Source organism: Glycine max, chromosome 8, assembly GCF_000004515.6.
Source record: "Glycine max cultivar Williams 82 chromosome 8, Glycine_max_v4.0, whole genome shotgun sequence".
Classification (NCBI taxonomy): Eukaryota; Viridiplantae; Streptophyta; class Magnoliopsida; order Fabales; family Fabaceae; genus Glycine; species Glycine max.
This window is the reverse complement of record NC_038244.2, coordinates 29,602,535-29,618,512: the sequence shown is the minus strand read 5'-3', so window position 1 is coordinate 29,618,512 and position 15,978 is coordinate 29,602,535. Positions and strand designations below refer to the sequence as shown.

The 15,978-nt window shown below is 41.8% G+C and overlaps 1 non-coding gene across 1 annotated transcript; it reads left to right on the top strand.

The window, feature by feature from the left end:
• The first annotated feature begins 1,769 nt into the window (after positions 1–1,769).
• Positions 1,770–1,876, top strand: LOC113002425 (small nucleolar RNA R71). Its single transcript, XR_003267987.1, has one exon. It is a non-coding gene; the product is annotated as a small nucleolar RNA R71 (small nucleolar RNA).
• Positions 1,877–15,978: the final 14,102 nt, after the last annotated feature.

The following is a 15,978-nucleotide window of genomic DNA, read 5'->3' as shown; positions in this document are numbered from 1 at the left end:
GTCATGTATTCATCAACAACATGGTCAATTATTTCAGCATGAAATACAGAAAGATCTTCAGATGGGTATTTCATAACATCCAGAATATTAAAATGAACAGTTATATCACCAAACTCCATGGACAGTGTGCCTGCATAAACATCTATCTTAGTTCTAGCAGTTTTCATAAAGGGTCTGCCTAGAATGATGGGAACTGATCCTTGAGAAAATCCATCTTCCATATTCAAAATATAAAAATCAACAGGGAAAATCAGTTCACCAACTCTAACTAAGACATCTTCTATGAAACCAACAGGGTAGGCAACACCTCTATTAGCTAAATGAATTACCACATCAGTTGACTGCAAGGGGCCTAGAGATAGAGAATTAAAAATAGACAGAGGCATAACACTAACAGAAGCTCCTAAATCTAGCATGGCATTGTCAAACTTACTATTCCCTATGATACAAGGTATGCTGAATGTACTTGGATCTTTGCATTTTCAGGAATTTGAGGAACAGATTTACCAATCAATGCGGAGACATTTCTGCCCATGCTAATCCGTTCACTTCCTTTAAGCTTCCGCTTATTAGTGCACAGCTCCTTCAAGAATTTGGCATATCTTGGAATTTGCTTTATTGCATCCAACAGAGGTATGTTTACCTCTACCTTTCTAAACGTTTCCAAGATCTCTTTCTCTGCCTCTTCCATTTTTTTGTTGGAAACTGCTCTTGGAGGGAATGGAAGAGGGGGAATGTGCTGCTTCTGCAAATCAGAATTACCTGTGGAAGAAGATTCACCTGCACAGAAATTGTTAGGTAAATTTTTGTCATCACCTTTTTCTGGAATAGAGTGAAGTTTGGCAGGTTCATTTGCAGATGAGGAAGGTGCTACGGGTTGAGGTCCTTGACATTGCTTTCCCGACCTCAATGAAATGGCACTGACATTTTTGGGATTTTGGATAGCTTGAGAAGGCAGCTTGTCAGAATTCTGGGACTGTTGTTGATTCAATTGGGTAGCCAATTGTCCCATCTGATTGGTTAAGCTCTGAATGGAGGCTCTGGTCTCTTGCTGAAACTGCATGTTCTGCATAGTCATTTGCCTCACAAGTTCTTCGAGGGAAGGTTGTGGAGGGGCCTCAACTGTTGGTTGTTTCTGGGGTTGTTGCTGTTGTTGGATTGGTGGAGGAATGTATGGTCTGCTTGGGCCAGCACCATTTTGGAAGGAAGGAGCAGGCTGCTGTTGTTGTTGCTGAGGGCTGGACCATCTGAGGTTAGGGTGATTCCTCCATCCAGGGTTGTATCTGTTGCTGGAGAGGTCATAATTGCTCTACTGTGGTTGATTTTGCTGCTGAGGTTGAGGAGGTCTATTGTAAATATTTGCAGCATAAGCTTCAGGCTGCTCAATTGCTCCAGGTTGCTGCATGGAAGGGCAAAGGTCTGTATGGTGGTCAGCAGAGGAGCACAAACCACAAACCCTTGCGACAGGTACAGATTTCTGATTCAAGGCCAGCTGGGTTACCAAGTTAACCAATGCATCCAGTTTGCCTTCAAGCTTCTTAGTTTCAGATGATGCAGATGGGTTTGTAGCTACCCCATGCACTCCTCTAATGACTATGGCATCATTTCTGGCGCTAAACTGCTGGGAGTTGGAGGCCATCTTCTCAATTAAATTTCTGGCTTCAGCAGGAGTCATGTCTCCAAGGGCTCCACCACTGGCAGCATCTATCATACATCTCTCCATATTACTGAGTCCCTCATAAAAATATTGGAGAAGAAGCTGTTCTGAAATCTGATGGTGGGGGCAACTGGCACATAGTTTCTTAAATCTCTCCCAGTACTCATACAGGCTCTCTCCACTGAGTTGTCTAATACCTGAGATATCTTTCCTGATGGCTGTGGTCCTGGAAGCAGGGAAAAATTTCTCTAAGAATACTCTCTTAAGGTCATCCCAGCTCGTGATGGACCTTGGAGCAAGGTAATACAACCATTCATTTGCCACTCCCTCTAATGAATGAGGAAAAGCCTTCAGAAATATGTGATCTTCTTGGACATCTGGGAGTTTCATGGTGGAGCAGACAATGTGAAATTATTTCAAATGTTTGTGCGGGTCTTCACCTGCAAGGCCATGAAACTTTGGAAGCAAATGAATCAGTCCAGTTTTAAAAATATATGGGACATCCTCATCAGGGTATTGGATGCACAAGCTTTCATAGGTGAAATCAGGTGCAGCCATTTCCCTTAGAGTCCTCTCACGGGGTGGAGGTTGTGCCATGTTCTTAGAATGTGCAAAATCAGAATGCTCAAAATTATAATGCTCAAGATCAGGATGTTCAAAATCACCAATAACAGAATGCACAGCTTCACCAATAATGGAATGCTCAGAATGATCAAAAGGTATAAAATGATGCCTAACTAATCTATGAAATGTCCTATCTATCTCAGGATCAAAGGGTTGTAAGTCAGATGGATTGCCTCTAGTCATACACTACATTCAGCATGCACACAACTAGTTGCCTTATCATGTAAATAAAGGTGTAGGTTTGAACTATAGCTACCCTCAAATGATATCCAAATGACTTGCAATTTTGTGAGCAACCTTATAAAATGATGAAAAGATAGAACAAAAAATTTCAGACAAAAATTCAAAGTCTAACTATGAAAGCTAAAAATTTTTGACAGAATCGCTTTTTTTGGACGATGGAGACCTCAGCCAGCCTACGGAGGGCTGCCACGGCGTAGGAATTTTTTTTCTACCCCAAATGCATATATAATAATTGCGATTCTGATAACCGGAGCAAAAGTTATGGCCGTTTGAAGTTTTGACAAACACAAAATTTGCTAGTTTTTTGGAACTTTCAAATCTGACCAAACTAAAGGCTCTAGCTATTTTTCCCACAAAATATGGATTAAAAGAAGTTACCACAAAAAATTCAGCCAAAAATAACAACCCTAGCTACTAAAACAAAAAATCTCAAATAATTCAGCATGGGTGGTCGCTAAAATCCGTCTCTAATTGATTTCTACTACTACTCTGTTTTTGCTGTAAGCACACTCTTCACAACAAAACACCCAAGACTGAAACAGGGAAAACGCTTAATGGAAAAACTGAAACAGAACACACATTAAACAAAATACCAGGACACTAAACAACATTAACACACATACTAACACAATACTAACAATTAAACATAAAACACGAAAGGATTAAACACACAACACTAGCTAGCTATTATGAACCTTTGGACACTGCTCCCCGGCAACGGCGCCAAATTTAATCGAGGCCGTACCCGAATCAAATAAACATGAAAATGCAGTAACTAGGAAGTGATCCTAGTTCGTTTCCCAACGAGCAGTGACAGACCAAATGTTCATAATATACTTGCAGTAACAGTAATGATTGGGGGGGGGGGGTTTGGTTGTTTGGTAATTAAAGAGCAGAACAAGCAAACTGGAATACGAAAATACTAATATTAAAAACGGGTTGTTTCCTCTGATTCAGAAGCCATTCTCTTATCCTGGGTTATGGAAAATTCGTCCCTAATAGTCAACCACTTAATCCAACCCTGTTTCAATTTACTAAGCGAAAATCAACTTAGGGTTTTCAATACGTGATTAGGCACCACATACACCAATTAGCCCTTCGTCCATTAAGCATGAACGCAAGTTAGGCTCAGAGGCAATTAATCGAACACAAAGCGTGCACTGATTAATATTCACGAAATTGGGATAACTGGTGAAGGGAAAACTGCCAGGAACCCACATTACAAGCAAAATCTCAAAGAGAGTTGGGCTTCGTCATCAAAAGGAAACAACACCAAAAAATCTAGCCTTCCATGGATTCAAACAGAAAACGCAAATGAAACATGAAACAGAAACATAAATGAACAGAAACGTAAATGAACAGAAACGTAAATGAAAGTAGAAGAAGAAGCACGAATGAACTCGTAATTAGAAGCAGAAAACGGAAATTTGCATTAAGAACGAAAATTGTAACAAGGGAACAGAAAAATGTGAAAACCTAAAACCAAAGCTCTGAATAATGAAAATAGCAGAATAGAATGCCTTGCACGAATCCCAAGGCAACTATTTAAAAAGAGTCACTCAAAGTCACTGGGCCCTATTACAATACTCTGGCCCAAAACGAAATAAACACTGAACAACATAAAATAAAATTGCGAAATTTCCTAATTAGAAATTAACTAAGGTAAGCACTGCTTTATTTGCCCTCTTCAAGTCCACAACTAAAATCCGGATTAAGCCCAATGTTTCATTAATTCCTGAAATTAGATTAAAAACATCAAATTAGCTAAATGAGCCCAAATAATAAAACTACCTAATTAATTGACAATTAAGACCAATCAATAATTAAAATGGTGCAAAAAGGGTTTAGAAAGTAGAAGAAAATGATGGCACATCAAAGCGATTGCATCCCTTACCCAATATTATGACCAGCCCCTAAGGTGCTTCACATTTAAGGATTTCTAGCTAGTGCCAACTGTGGAAGAGTTTGAAGAAATCCTGGGATGCCCACTGGGAGGAAAGAAGCCATATCTTTTCTCTGGGTTCTACCCCTCCATGGCTAGAGTTGCCAAGGTAGTGAAAATCTTAGTACAAGAGTTGGACCGGGTAAAGCAAAACAGGAATGAGGTAGTCGGAGTACCAAGGAGGTGTTTGGAGGAAAAGGCAAAGGTCTTGGTAAATCAAGGAGAATGGGCTTCTTTTATTGACATCTTGGCGTTTTTGATCTTCGGGGTTGTCCTCTTTCCAAAATGTGGAAGAGTTAGTGGACCTAGCAGCAATTGACGCTTTCCTCGCCTTTCACCTTAGGAAGGAAAGCTCGGCCGTCGCCATTTTGGTTGACGTGTATGACACGTTCGACCGGAGATGTGAAAAGAGCGGTGCAAGAATTGTTTGTTGTACACCGACTCTCTATGTGTGGCTGGTTTCACACCTTTTTCGCCAAGAAGGTAGGCCATCTGTCCGCTACAAGGTCACCGCTCGTGTGTCGATAAAGGAATGGAAAATTGGGACCAACTCTAGGCTAGCAAGGAGGGGGCGTCCGTTAATTGGTTCCCTCGCTAGAAGGAAGGAAGAACTGGGATTCTGTCCTCGTGTGAAGGATTTCCAAATGTTCCCTTAATGGGAACAAAGGGTTGTATTAATTATAATCCCGTCCTCGCCATAAGACAGCTTGGCTACCCCATGAGAGGAGCGCCATTAGAAAAAAGCCTGACGCCTTTCATTGCATGGGGTTTTAGTGGCCCCAACACGAGGGTACTTCAAGAAGTTCGCAAGGCATGGGATGTGGTGCGAAGGAAGGACAAAGAGCTTAGGGGAAGCAATAATGGGATCATTGGCGCCTATCGTAAATGGCTGAGAGTCTGGACACAAGGATTGGATTGGCTCCCAAAGCTAAGGGCTGTGAGAGACGAAGAGGCTAAAGCTTTGGAAGAAATAGAGGAAGTACAAGCCCTAAAGGAGGAGCTTGAAAGAGCCTGAGCAGTCAAAGAGAAGTTCAAGTCAATGACCATCAAAGTCTGAAGAGAGTACGATGAACTAAGGGACGTCAATATGGCCACCACCGAAGCCTTGGAACGAGAAACCAAGAAGGCTCGAAAGGAAGAACACGGTCGAAAAAAGTTCTAATGGGCTTTATGGTGCAACAATAGTGAGCTTAAGCTCCAAAGAGACGAAAGGGATTAGTCACGGGTCAAAGGCATGATCTTGAAGGACCAGTTAAAGGCTTACCTTAGGTCGAAAAGAAATTTGTCCCAACAGTTAAGCGAGGCTGAAAGGAATATGTGGGTCATCATTGATAAGTACAAAGAGAAGCTAAACCTAGCAACGGCTCATGAGAAAAGGCTAAAGGATAAGTACACCAAGATATCAGCGGAAAGGGAAGCAAGGGAAAGGATAATCTACTCATTCACAGAGAGGCAATGATGTGGATGGACAGATTCGCCTTTACTTTGAATGGAAGTCAAGAGCTTCCCCGACTGCTAGCTAGGGCCAAAGTAATGGCGGACGTGTACTCAGCCCCCGAAGAAATTCACAGGCTCCTCAACTATTGCCAGCACATGATTGATCTAATGGCTCACATAATTAGGAGCCATTACGACAATTGTATTGTCACTTTGATTTTGGCTAGTTAAACCCTTTTTTTTCTCTAATAAGATGAGGTTGGATTTATCTCAAGCATGCATTCGTGTTTAATTCCTTGTCGATTTACTCACCGCATTTATCTCTAGCAATGCTAACAAGTTTACTTAAAAAACATGTGTGAATCCAATGCTACGACAATTTATCTCTAGCATGCATTCATGTTTAATTCCTTGTCGCATTACTCACCGCATTTTGTTCCTTTAGGGAGTAACACCATAACTAAGCGCGCTCCAAGGCACCCCTATCGAACCCGTTCTAAATCTAGGGCTATGGGTGACGTAGAGGAAGTGCAAGAACAGATGAAAGCCAAAATGTCGACTTTGAAAGATCAAATGGCCTCCATGATGGAAGCCATGCTAGGTATGAAAAGATTGATAGAGAGTAATGTAGCCACAGCTGCCGCCGCCAGCACCGCCACTGAAGCAGACCCGGTCCTTCTATTTACTGCAAATCTAGCACATCAACTCGCCCCAGATATGGTGGGACAAGGAGGGAACATGTTGGGGAATACCAATAGCCTGCATTTGGGGTACAATCAAAGTGCTTATCCCTACGGTCTACCCCCCAACTTTACGCCACCTACCATGCATGGGAACATAGATCATGCCGCTCCCCCTACTTTTGAAGGGCAACCTCCCCAGCCCATAGGGGGTGCTCGCGAAGACCCTCAAGAGCGTGCCCAAGGGGACGTGGACTCCTACCCCCTTTTCACCACTGAGGGACTGATGCCCAATGCCTTGCCTCAGCCCAATATCGCGGGAGTTTCTCAACCCCGCTAGATGCAACCATTACTCTTCTCCGTAGGGGGACCGCCTTCAACAGTGGAAGGAAGGGAAAAGCTCGATCTCATCGAAGAGAGATTCAGAGCGGTCAAAGGGTTCAGTGATTATCCCTTTGCCGACATGACCGAACTATGCTTGGTGCCGGATGTCGTCATCCCCCCAAAATTCAAGGTACCTGATTTTGACAGGGTGGAGAATGTGCATTGACTATCAGAAGTTGAATGATGCTACCCGGAAGGACCATTATCCACTTCCTTTCATGGACCAGATGCTTGAAAGACTTGCAGGGCAATCCTATTATTGTTTTCTGGATGGATATTCTTGCTATAATCAGATTTTTGTAGATCCCAAAGATCAAGAGAAGACTGCCTTCACCTGTCCTTTTGATGTATTCACATATTAGCGCATGCCTTTTGGTCTGTGCAACGCCCTAGCTACGTTTCAGAGGTGTATGATGGCTATTTTTTCTGATATGGTGGAAAAATGCATTGAAGTTTTCATGGACGATTTCTCTATTTTTGGACCATCTTTTGAAGGGTGCTTATCCAATCTTGAAAGAGTATTACAGAGATGTGAAGAGTCCAATCTAGTTCTCAATTGGGAGAAATGCCATTTCATGGTTCAAGAAGAAATAGTGTTGGGGCATAAGACTTCAGTAAGGGGAATAGAGGTGGCCAAGACAAAGATTGATATGATTGAGAAACTTCCTCCTCCCATGAATGTCAAGGGTGTGAGAAGCTTCTTAGGACATGCAGGGTTCTACAAGCAATTCATAAAAGATTTCTCAAAGGTCGCCAAACCACATAGCAATCTATTGAATAAAGATGTTGCTTTTGTGTTTAATGAAGAGTGTATGGATGCATTTAATGATTTGAGAACCAGATTAGTGTCTGCTCCAGTAATTACAGCACCAAATTGGGGACAAGAATTTGAGCTGATATGTGATGCAAGTGATTATGCCGTAGGTGCAGTGCTTGGACAAAGGAAGGGAAAAAAATTTCATGCTATATACTATGCCAGCAAGGTTCTAAATGATGCAGAGGTGAACTATGCTACCACAGAAAAAGAAATGCTGGCAATTGTTTATGCACTTGAAAAGTTCAGATCTTATTTGGTAGGATCAAGAGTTATCATCTACACTGATCACGCAACTATTAAATATTTGCTCAACAAGGCTGATTCCAAACCCAAATTGATAAGATGGATCTTGTTGTTACAAGAATTTGATTTGGTGATTCGGGATAAAATGGGATCAAAAAATGTTGTAGCATACCATTTTTCTAGACTGGTGAATGAAGAAGTCACATCGAAAGAAGTTGAAGTTAGAGATGAATTCCCTGATGAGTCTTTATTGTAGTGAGTGAGAGACCTTGGTTTGCCAATATGGCCAACTTCATAGCTGCAGGAATCATGCCAAAAGACTTAAATTGGCAGCAGAGGAAGAAATTTCTACATGATGCTCGATTCTATATTTGGGATGATCCACACTTGTTCAAGATAGGAGCTAACAATCTTCTAAGAAGATGTGTGACACAAGAAGAAGCCAAGCATATACTATCGCATTGCCACAACTCTCCATGAGGTTGCCATTATGGTGGAGATAAGACGACAGCCAAGGTTTTGCAATCTGGATTCTTTTGGCCCACACTCTTTAAAGATGCTCACCAGCGTGTGCTACACTGTGATCAATGTCAGAGGATGGGAGGTATATCAAGAAGAAATGAAATGCCTTTACAAAATATCATGGAGGTTGAGGTATTTGATTGTTGGGGGATTGATTTTGTAGGTCCCTTTCCTTCATCTTTTGGCAATGAATATATACTAGTGGTTGTTGACTATGTTTCTAAATGGGTTGAAGCAGTGGCTACCTCGCATAATGATGCTAAGACTGTGGTGAAGTTTCTGAAAAAGAATATTTTCTCAAGATTTGGGGTGCCCATAATTCTGATTAGCGATGGAGGCACACACTTCTGCAATAATCAGTTATAGAAGGTTTTGAAAAAATATAATGTGACACACAAAGTAACATCACCATATCACCCCCAGACCAATGGGCAAGCAGAACTATCAAACAGGGAATTGAAAAAGATTTTGGAGAAGACTGTAGCTTCTACTAGAAAGGACTAGTCCATCAAATTAGATGATGCTTTATGGGCATACAGAACAACATTCATGACTCTGATAGGATTATCCCCATTTCAGATGGTGTATCACAAGTCTTGTCATTTACCAATGGAGATGGAATATAAAGCATACTGGGCCTTGAAATTTTTGAACTTTGATGAAGCTGCATCTAGAAAACAAAGGAGGCTGCAACTCTTGGAGTTGGAAGAGATGAGATTGACTGCTTATGAATCTTCAAAGTTGTATAAAGAAAAGGTTAAAAAGTATCATGACAAAAAGTTACTGAAGAAGGACTTTCAACCAGGACAATAGGTGTTGCTTTTCAACTCAAGACTTAAATTGTTTCCTGGAAAGCTTAAATCAAAGTGGTTTGGACCATTTACCATCAAGAAAGTTCGACCATATGGAGCAATGGAGCTTTGTGATCATTAATCTAAAGATCCTGATAGGACATGGGTAGTGAACGGATAAAGGTTGAAGCAATATCATGGTGGAGCTATGGAAAGATTGAACATTGTTCTTTGCTTGGATCCTGGATAACAGGATGATGCATCAAGCTAGTGACGTTAAAAGAGCACTTACTGGGAGGCAACCCAGCTTTTCTTTCCCTTTTCTATTTTTCATTCATATCTCTTGCATGTAGTTAGGATATCTTGCTTGTGATTGTGATTAATTTCAGCTTGTTTAGTAATGAACAAGGGGTTTTAAGCTTTTGTGAAGAGATAGACAAAAAAAGACTTAGAAATATTTTTGCAATTGTCTATCCGCTAAGCACAGACCTTGCGCTAAGCGCTTAGTCTTCACGCGCTAAGCCCAAGCTTGCTCGCGCTAAGCGCATAGACCCTTGATTGGTTGGCAAGATAGTTCAGCTGAGTGCACATCACTGTGCTAAGCCCCGCATCTTTACGGTAATTGAACTTTAACCAGTGGGCTTAGCATGGATGATGCACTAAGCGCCACTTCTTCTTGAGAAAAATTTATCGTAGCAACGCTAAGCGCACTATCCTGCGCTAAGCCCTAGATCCATTCTGTAACTTGAGTTTTTAAGCTGGGCTTAGCGGGCCAGATTGAAGGTGTAGACTTTGATGAAACGTTTGCCCCGGTTGCTAGACTTGAGTCCATCAGATTGTTACTTGGTGTAGCTTGCATCCTCAAATTCAAGCTGTACCAAATGGATGTGAAGAGCGCGTTTCTGAATGGATACCTGAATGAAGAAGCCTACGTGGAGCAGCCAAAGGGATTTGTAGATCCAACTCATCCAGATCATGTATACAGGCTCAAGAAGGCTCTCTATGGATTGAAGCAAGCTCCAAGAGCTTGGTATGAAAGGCTAACAGAGTTCCTTACTCAGCAAGGGTATAGGAAGGGAGGAATTGACAAGACTCTCTTTGTCAAGCAAGATGCTGAAAACTTGATGATAGCACAGATATATGTTGATGACATTGTGTTTGGAGGGATGTCGAATGAGATGCTTCGACATTTTGTTCAACAGATGCAATCTGAATTTGAGATGAGTCTTGTTGGAGAGCTGACTTATTTTCTGGGACTTCAAGTGAAGCAGATGGAAGACTCCATATTCCTCTCACAAAGCAAGTATGCAAAGAACATTATCAACAAGTTTGGAATGGAGAATGCCAGCCATAAAAGAACACCTGCACCTACTCACTTGAAGCTGTCAAAAGATGAAGCTGGCACCAGTGTTGATCAAAGTCTGTACAGAAGCATGATTGGGAGCTTACTATATTTAACAGCTAGCAGACCCGACATCACCTATGCAGTAGGTGTTTGTGCAAGATATCAAGCCAATCCTAAGATAAGTCACTTGACTCAAGTAAAGAGAATTCTGAAATATGTAAATGGTACCAGTGACTATGGGATTATGTACTGTCATTGTTCAGATTCAATGCTGGTTGGGTATTGTGATGCTGATTGGGCTGGAAGTGCAGATGACAGAAAAAGCACTTCTGGTGGATGTTTCTATTTGGGAACCAATCTTATTTCATGGTTCAGCAAGAAGCAGAACTGTGTGTCCCTATCTACTGCAGAAGCAGAGTATATTGCAGCAGGAAGCAGTTGTTCACAACTAGTTTGGATGAAGCAGATGCTGAAGGAGTACAATGTCGAACAAGATGTCATGACTTTGTACTGTGACAACATGAGTGCTATCAATATTTCTAAAAATCCTGTGCAACACAGCAGAACCAAGCACATTGACATTAGACATCACTATATCAGAGAGCTTGTTGATGATAAAGTTATCACACTGGAGCATGTTGACACTGAGGAACAAATAGCAGATATTTTCACAAAGGCATTGGATGCAAATCAGTTTGAAAAACTGAGGGGCAAGCTGGGCATTTGTCTGCTAGAGGAATTATAGCAACTACTGCTATCTGAACGTGCCCAAACGTCTCACTTAACATTAATAGCACGTTCACTACTGAACCAAAGCAAATTCGACCGTTGCTTCACACGTCCCTCTACATTCCTCATTCAAACTTATATTTTCGTGGTAATCTCGTTTTCAGCATTCCCCAACAGCTCTCAGAAATTTGCGAAACCATTCCAAACGCTCTGCTTTTCCATGGCTACCTCACCAAAAGAAACTTCAGCTCCTGGTTCACCCTCTGCACCATCATCTCCATCATCCACCAAAGCACCAGCAAACCAGGAACGACCTGAATTCAATATCCAGCCCATACAAATGATTCCTGGTTCAGCCCCTGTTCCTGAAAAACTGGTTCCCAAACGACAACAGGGTGTGAAGATTTCTGAAAACCCTAGCCTTGCAACAAGTCCTAGGGAAGTAGACACGGAGATGGACAAGAAGATCCGCAGTATTGTGAGTAACATTCTGAAAAATGCTGCTGTGCCTGATGCTGATAAAGATGTTCCAACATCTTCCACTCCAAATGCTGAAGTCCTCTCTTCGTCCAGCAAAGAAGAATCAACAGAGGAAGAGGATCAAGCCTCAGAGGAGACCCCTGCACCACGGGCACCAGAACCTGCTCCAGGTGACCTCATTGACCTTGAAGAAGTAGAATCTGATGAAGAACCCATTGCCAACAGGTTGGCACCTGGCATTGCAGAAAGACTTCAAAGCAGAAAGGGAAAAACCCCCATTACAAGGTCTGGACGAATCAAAACTATGGCCCAGAAGAAGAGCACTCCAATCACTCCTACCAAATCCAGAAGGAGCAAAGTTGCAATCCCCTCCAAGAAGAGGAAAGAAATTTCCTCATCTGATTCTGATGATGATGTCGAACTAGATGTCTCGACATCAAAGAGGGCCAAGAAATCTGGGAGAAAGGTGCCTGGAAATGTCCCTGATGCACAATTGGACAACATCTTATTCCACTCCATTGGCAATGCTGAAAGGTGGAAATTCGTGTATCAACGCAGACTTGCCTTGGAAAGAGAACTGGGAAGAGCTGCCTTGGATTGCAAGGAGATCATGGACCTCATCACGGCTGCTGGACTGCTGAAGACTGTCACCAAGTTGGGAGAGTGCTATGAAAGTCTAGTAAGGGAATTCATTGTCAACATTCCCTCTGACATAACAAACAGAAAGAGTGATGAGTATCAAAAGGTATTTGTCAGAGGAAAGTGTGTTAGATTCTCCCCTGCTGTGATCAACAAGTACCTGGGCAGACCTACTGAAGGAGTGGTGGATATTGATGTTTCTGAGCATCAGATTGCCAAGGAAATCACTGCCAAACGAGTCCAGCATTGGCCAAAGAAAGGGAAGCTTTCTGCAGGGAAGCTGAGTGTGAAGTATGCAATTCTGCATAGGATTGGCGCTGCAAATTGGGTACCCACCAATCATACTTCCACTGTTGCCACAGGTTTGGGTAAATTTCTGTATGCTGTTGGAACCAAGTCCAAATTTAATTTTGGAAACTATATTTTTGATCAAACTGTTAAGCATTCAGAATCATTTGCTATCAAATTACCCATTGCCTTCCCAACTGTATTATGTGGCATTATGTTGAGTCAACATCCCAATATTTTAAACTACACTGACTCTGTGATGAAGAGAGAATCTCCTCTATCCCTGCATTACAAATTGTTTGAGGGGACACATGTCCCAGACATTGTCTCGACATCAGGGAAAGCTGCTGCTTCAGGTGCTGTGTCCAAAGATACTTTGATTGCTGAACTCAAGGACACATGCAAGGTGCTGGAAGCCACCATCAAAGCCAACACAGAGAAGAAGATGGAGCTGGAACGCCTGATCAAGAGACTCTCAGACAGTGGCATTGATGATGGTGAAGCAGCTGAGGAAGAAGAAGAAGCAGCTGAGGCAGAGGAAGATGCAGTAGAGGATACAGATTCAGATGATGATGATGATTCTGAAGCCACCCCATGATCATCAGACCTTTATGTTTTTTTGCATGTCCCTTTGAACAATGGTTACTATTGGTCTGTAATATTTGCACCTTAAGCTCATGCATTCTACTTTTGTCAAATTCTGTCTAAAAAGGGGGAGTAATAGTTATGCATGATTTGGGAGTAATGGTATTAATATGTATGCAATAGTAGTATTATGCATGATGTATGATTTTGAGAAGTAGGATACGATGTATGCATGATTCATGATTTTGAGGGGGAGACTGCTGCTGATGATGACTGATGTAAGCTACTAGTAGCTGATAGAAGATGCTGCAGTAAGAGCATGAAGACAGGGGGAGCAAAAAGCTGATGTCACATGAGATGTCTCGACATCCTGGAAAAGACTAGTAGCTGATAGAAGATGCTGCAGTAAGCATGGAGACAGGGGGAGCAGGAGCAGAAAGCTGATGTCACGTGAGATGTCTTGACATCCTGGAAACGACTTGCAACTTGTCTAAACTACAGATTCCGCTGTGCTTGATTACTCTGATAATGAAAGTTGCTGATCCCACTTGCATAACTGCTCGTACCTGCTCAGGAAGTGTCTAAGTATGTTTTAGACAAAATTTGCCAAAGGGGGAGATTGTTAGTGCTTAGCTTTACTAAGCTTTAAAAGATTGGCTAAGATTTTGTTAAAACATAAGCACTTAGACAATGAAGGAAAGCTGGAGTTGCTGCACATGATGTCCAACGTTATGTCAAAGAATAAGATCGGGCTGCACAATGCACAAGGCAAGATAAAGTGTCAAATGAAGAATTGAAGCTGCAGGATTCACGATGTCGGATACAATGTCCAGGACATCCTGCCCGAAAATACTGGAGTTGCTGAAAGCATTGAAGTTGCAGGATCCACGATGTCGGACACGATGTCCTGACATCCGGCCCGAAAATACTGGACATATAAATCTGTTATATCTTTAACAGATTATTGTGCAGTTAGCAAGAGATAAGATGATCTATCTTTAGGAACGAATTAAAAGATAATTAAAGTTCGAATTACAAACTAGAAGAGTTCGTTCAGGGATTAAAGATTAAAGATTAAAGATAAAAACTAAAAGATCAAACTTGATCTTTTAGATCTTTAAGTGCAGATTTTTCAAGAAAAGGATAGATCTCTTCCAGCACAAGAAGTTGCAGCCAAGATACGCTCACTGCTATATAAACACGAAGGCTGCACGAGTTCTGTACCAAGTCCGGGATTGAAGAGTTATTTTGTGAGTTTTGGGACTTGAGTCTTTTGTGAGCCACCTTGATGTTATCCTAACATCGAGTGTTGGACCTGAGTGTGTAGAGTTGATCTCTAGAGTGTGTAGAGTTGATCTCTGTAGTTTGTGTAGAGTTGATCTCTATTGTTCAGAGAGCAATCTCTGGTGTGTCTTTGATTTGTTTGTAAACACGGTGTCATACCCTAATTTCGTCCGGGGACCTTTGCTCGATGACGTGCGACCATTCTTTGGTCCTCGTGAGGTGCTTGGCACCCATCATTAGGCAATTTGTGAAATTTCAGGACATGTCGAAAAACCAAAAAAATATTGATGCACAATCCGTAAGTTTCCGTGACACACCGGAAATCAAATGGAAGCATCGTTGCATAATTAAGTGAGGTTCCGTAACATTCCGTAAGTCAAAAAGGGGATGATTATGTAATCCGCAAGGTTCCGTAACATTACGGAAAGAAAACAAGTATCGTTACGAAATTCGTAAGTTTCCGTAACTTTACGAAAAAAGAATCACCAAAAAATAGCAGAGGGGGGTGTACTTAGTAAAAATGGGGGTGCAAATAGCACCCAGGCCCATTTGGGCCCTCCAGAAGATTCCTCCAGAAGGCGGTTGCTTCTGGAGGAAGCAACCCTGCTCGCCTGGGCGAGCTGGGCGGCAACCACCTCCCCTATTTTGCTATAAATAGGGGAGGAAAGCAAGAAGGAAGGGTCCAGCCCCTTAGGCACTTCTCTCTCTTTCGAATTTGCTTGGAAAAATTGTTTCCGTGAAGAAAATCTAAGCCGAGGCGCTTCCGAAACGTTTCCGTAACGTTTTCCGTGAGGAATCTCGCAAAGCTTTCAACCGTTCTTCGACGTTCTTCATTCGTTCTTCATCGTTCTTCGATCTTCAACGGGTAAGTACCTCGAACCAAGCTTTTCGATTCATTCTATGTACCCGTAGTGGTCCACATTGTGTTTCGTGCATTTTTATTCTCGTTTGTTTACTTTTTATACCCCCTGTTGACGTGCTTAAGCCATTTTACTTAAGTCATTTCTCGCTTAACTTAAAAATAAAATAAATTTCCACCGAACGTTTGAATTGTATTATCCATTAACTTCGGTTAAAATAAATTCCGACCGTTCGGTCGTGCCGTAACCACGTTGGAAATCAAAAAGAGGTAAAAAATAATATAATAATAAAAAAGACATCTTTTAGTAAAATAAAGCGGAAAATCAATCGGACGTTTTCTCTTTGGGATTTCTCATTCTTAATCGAATTGATTAATAACTAAAGTGAAACTAAAGGCTAAAATCAATTCGCCTAGTCAAGCTCGTCC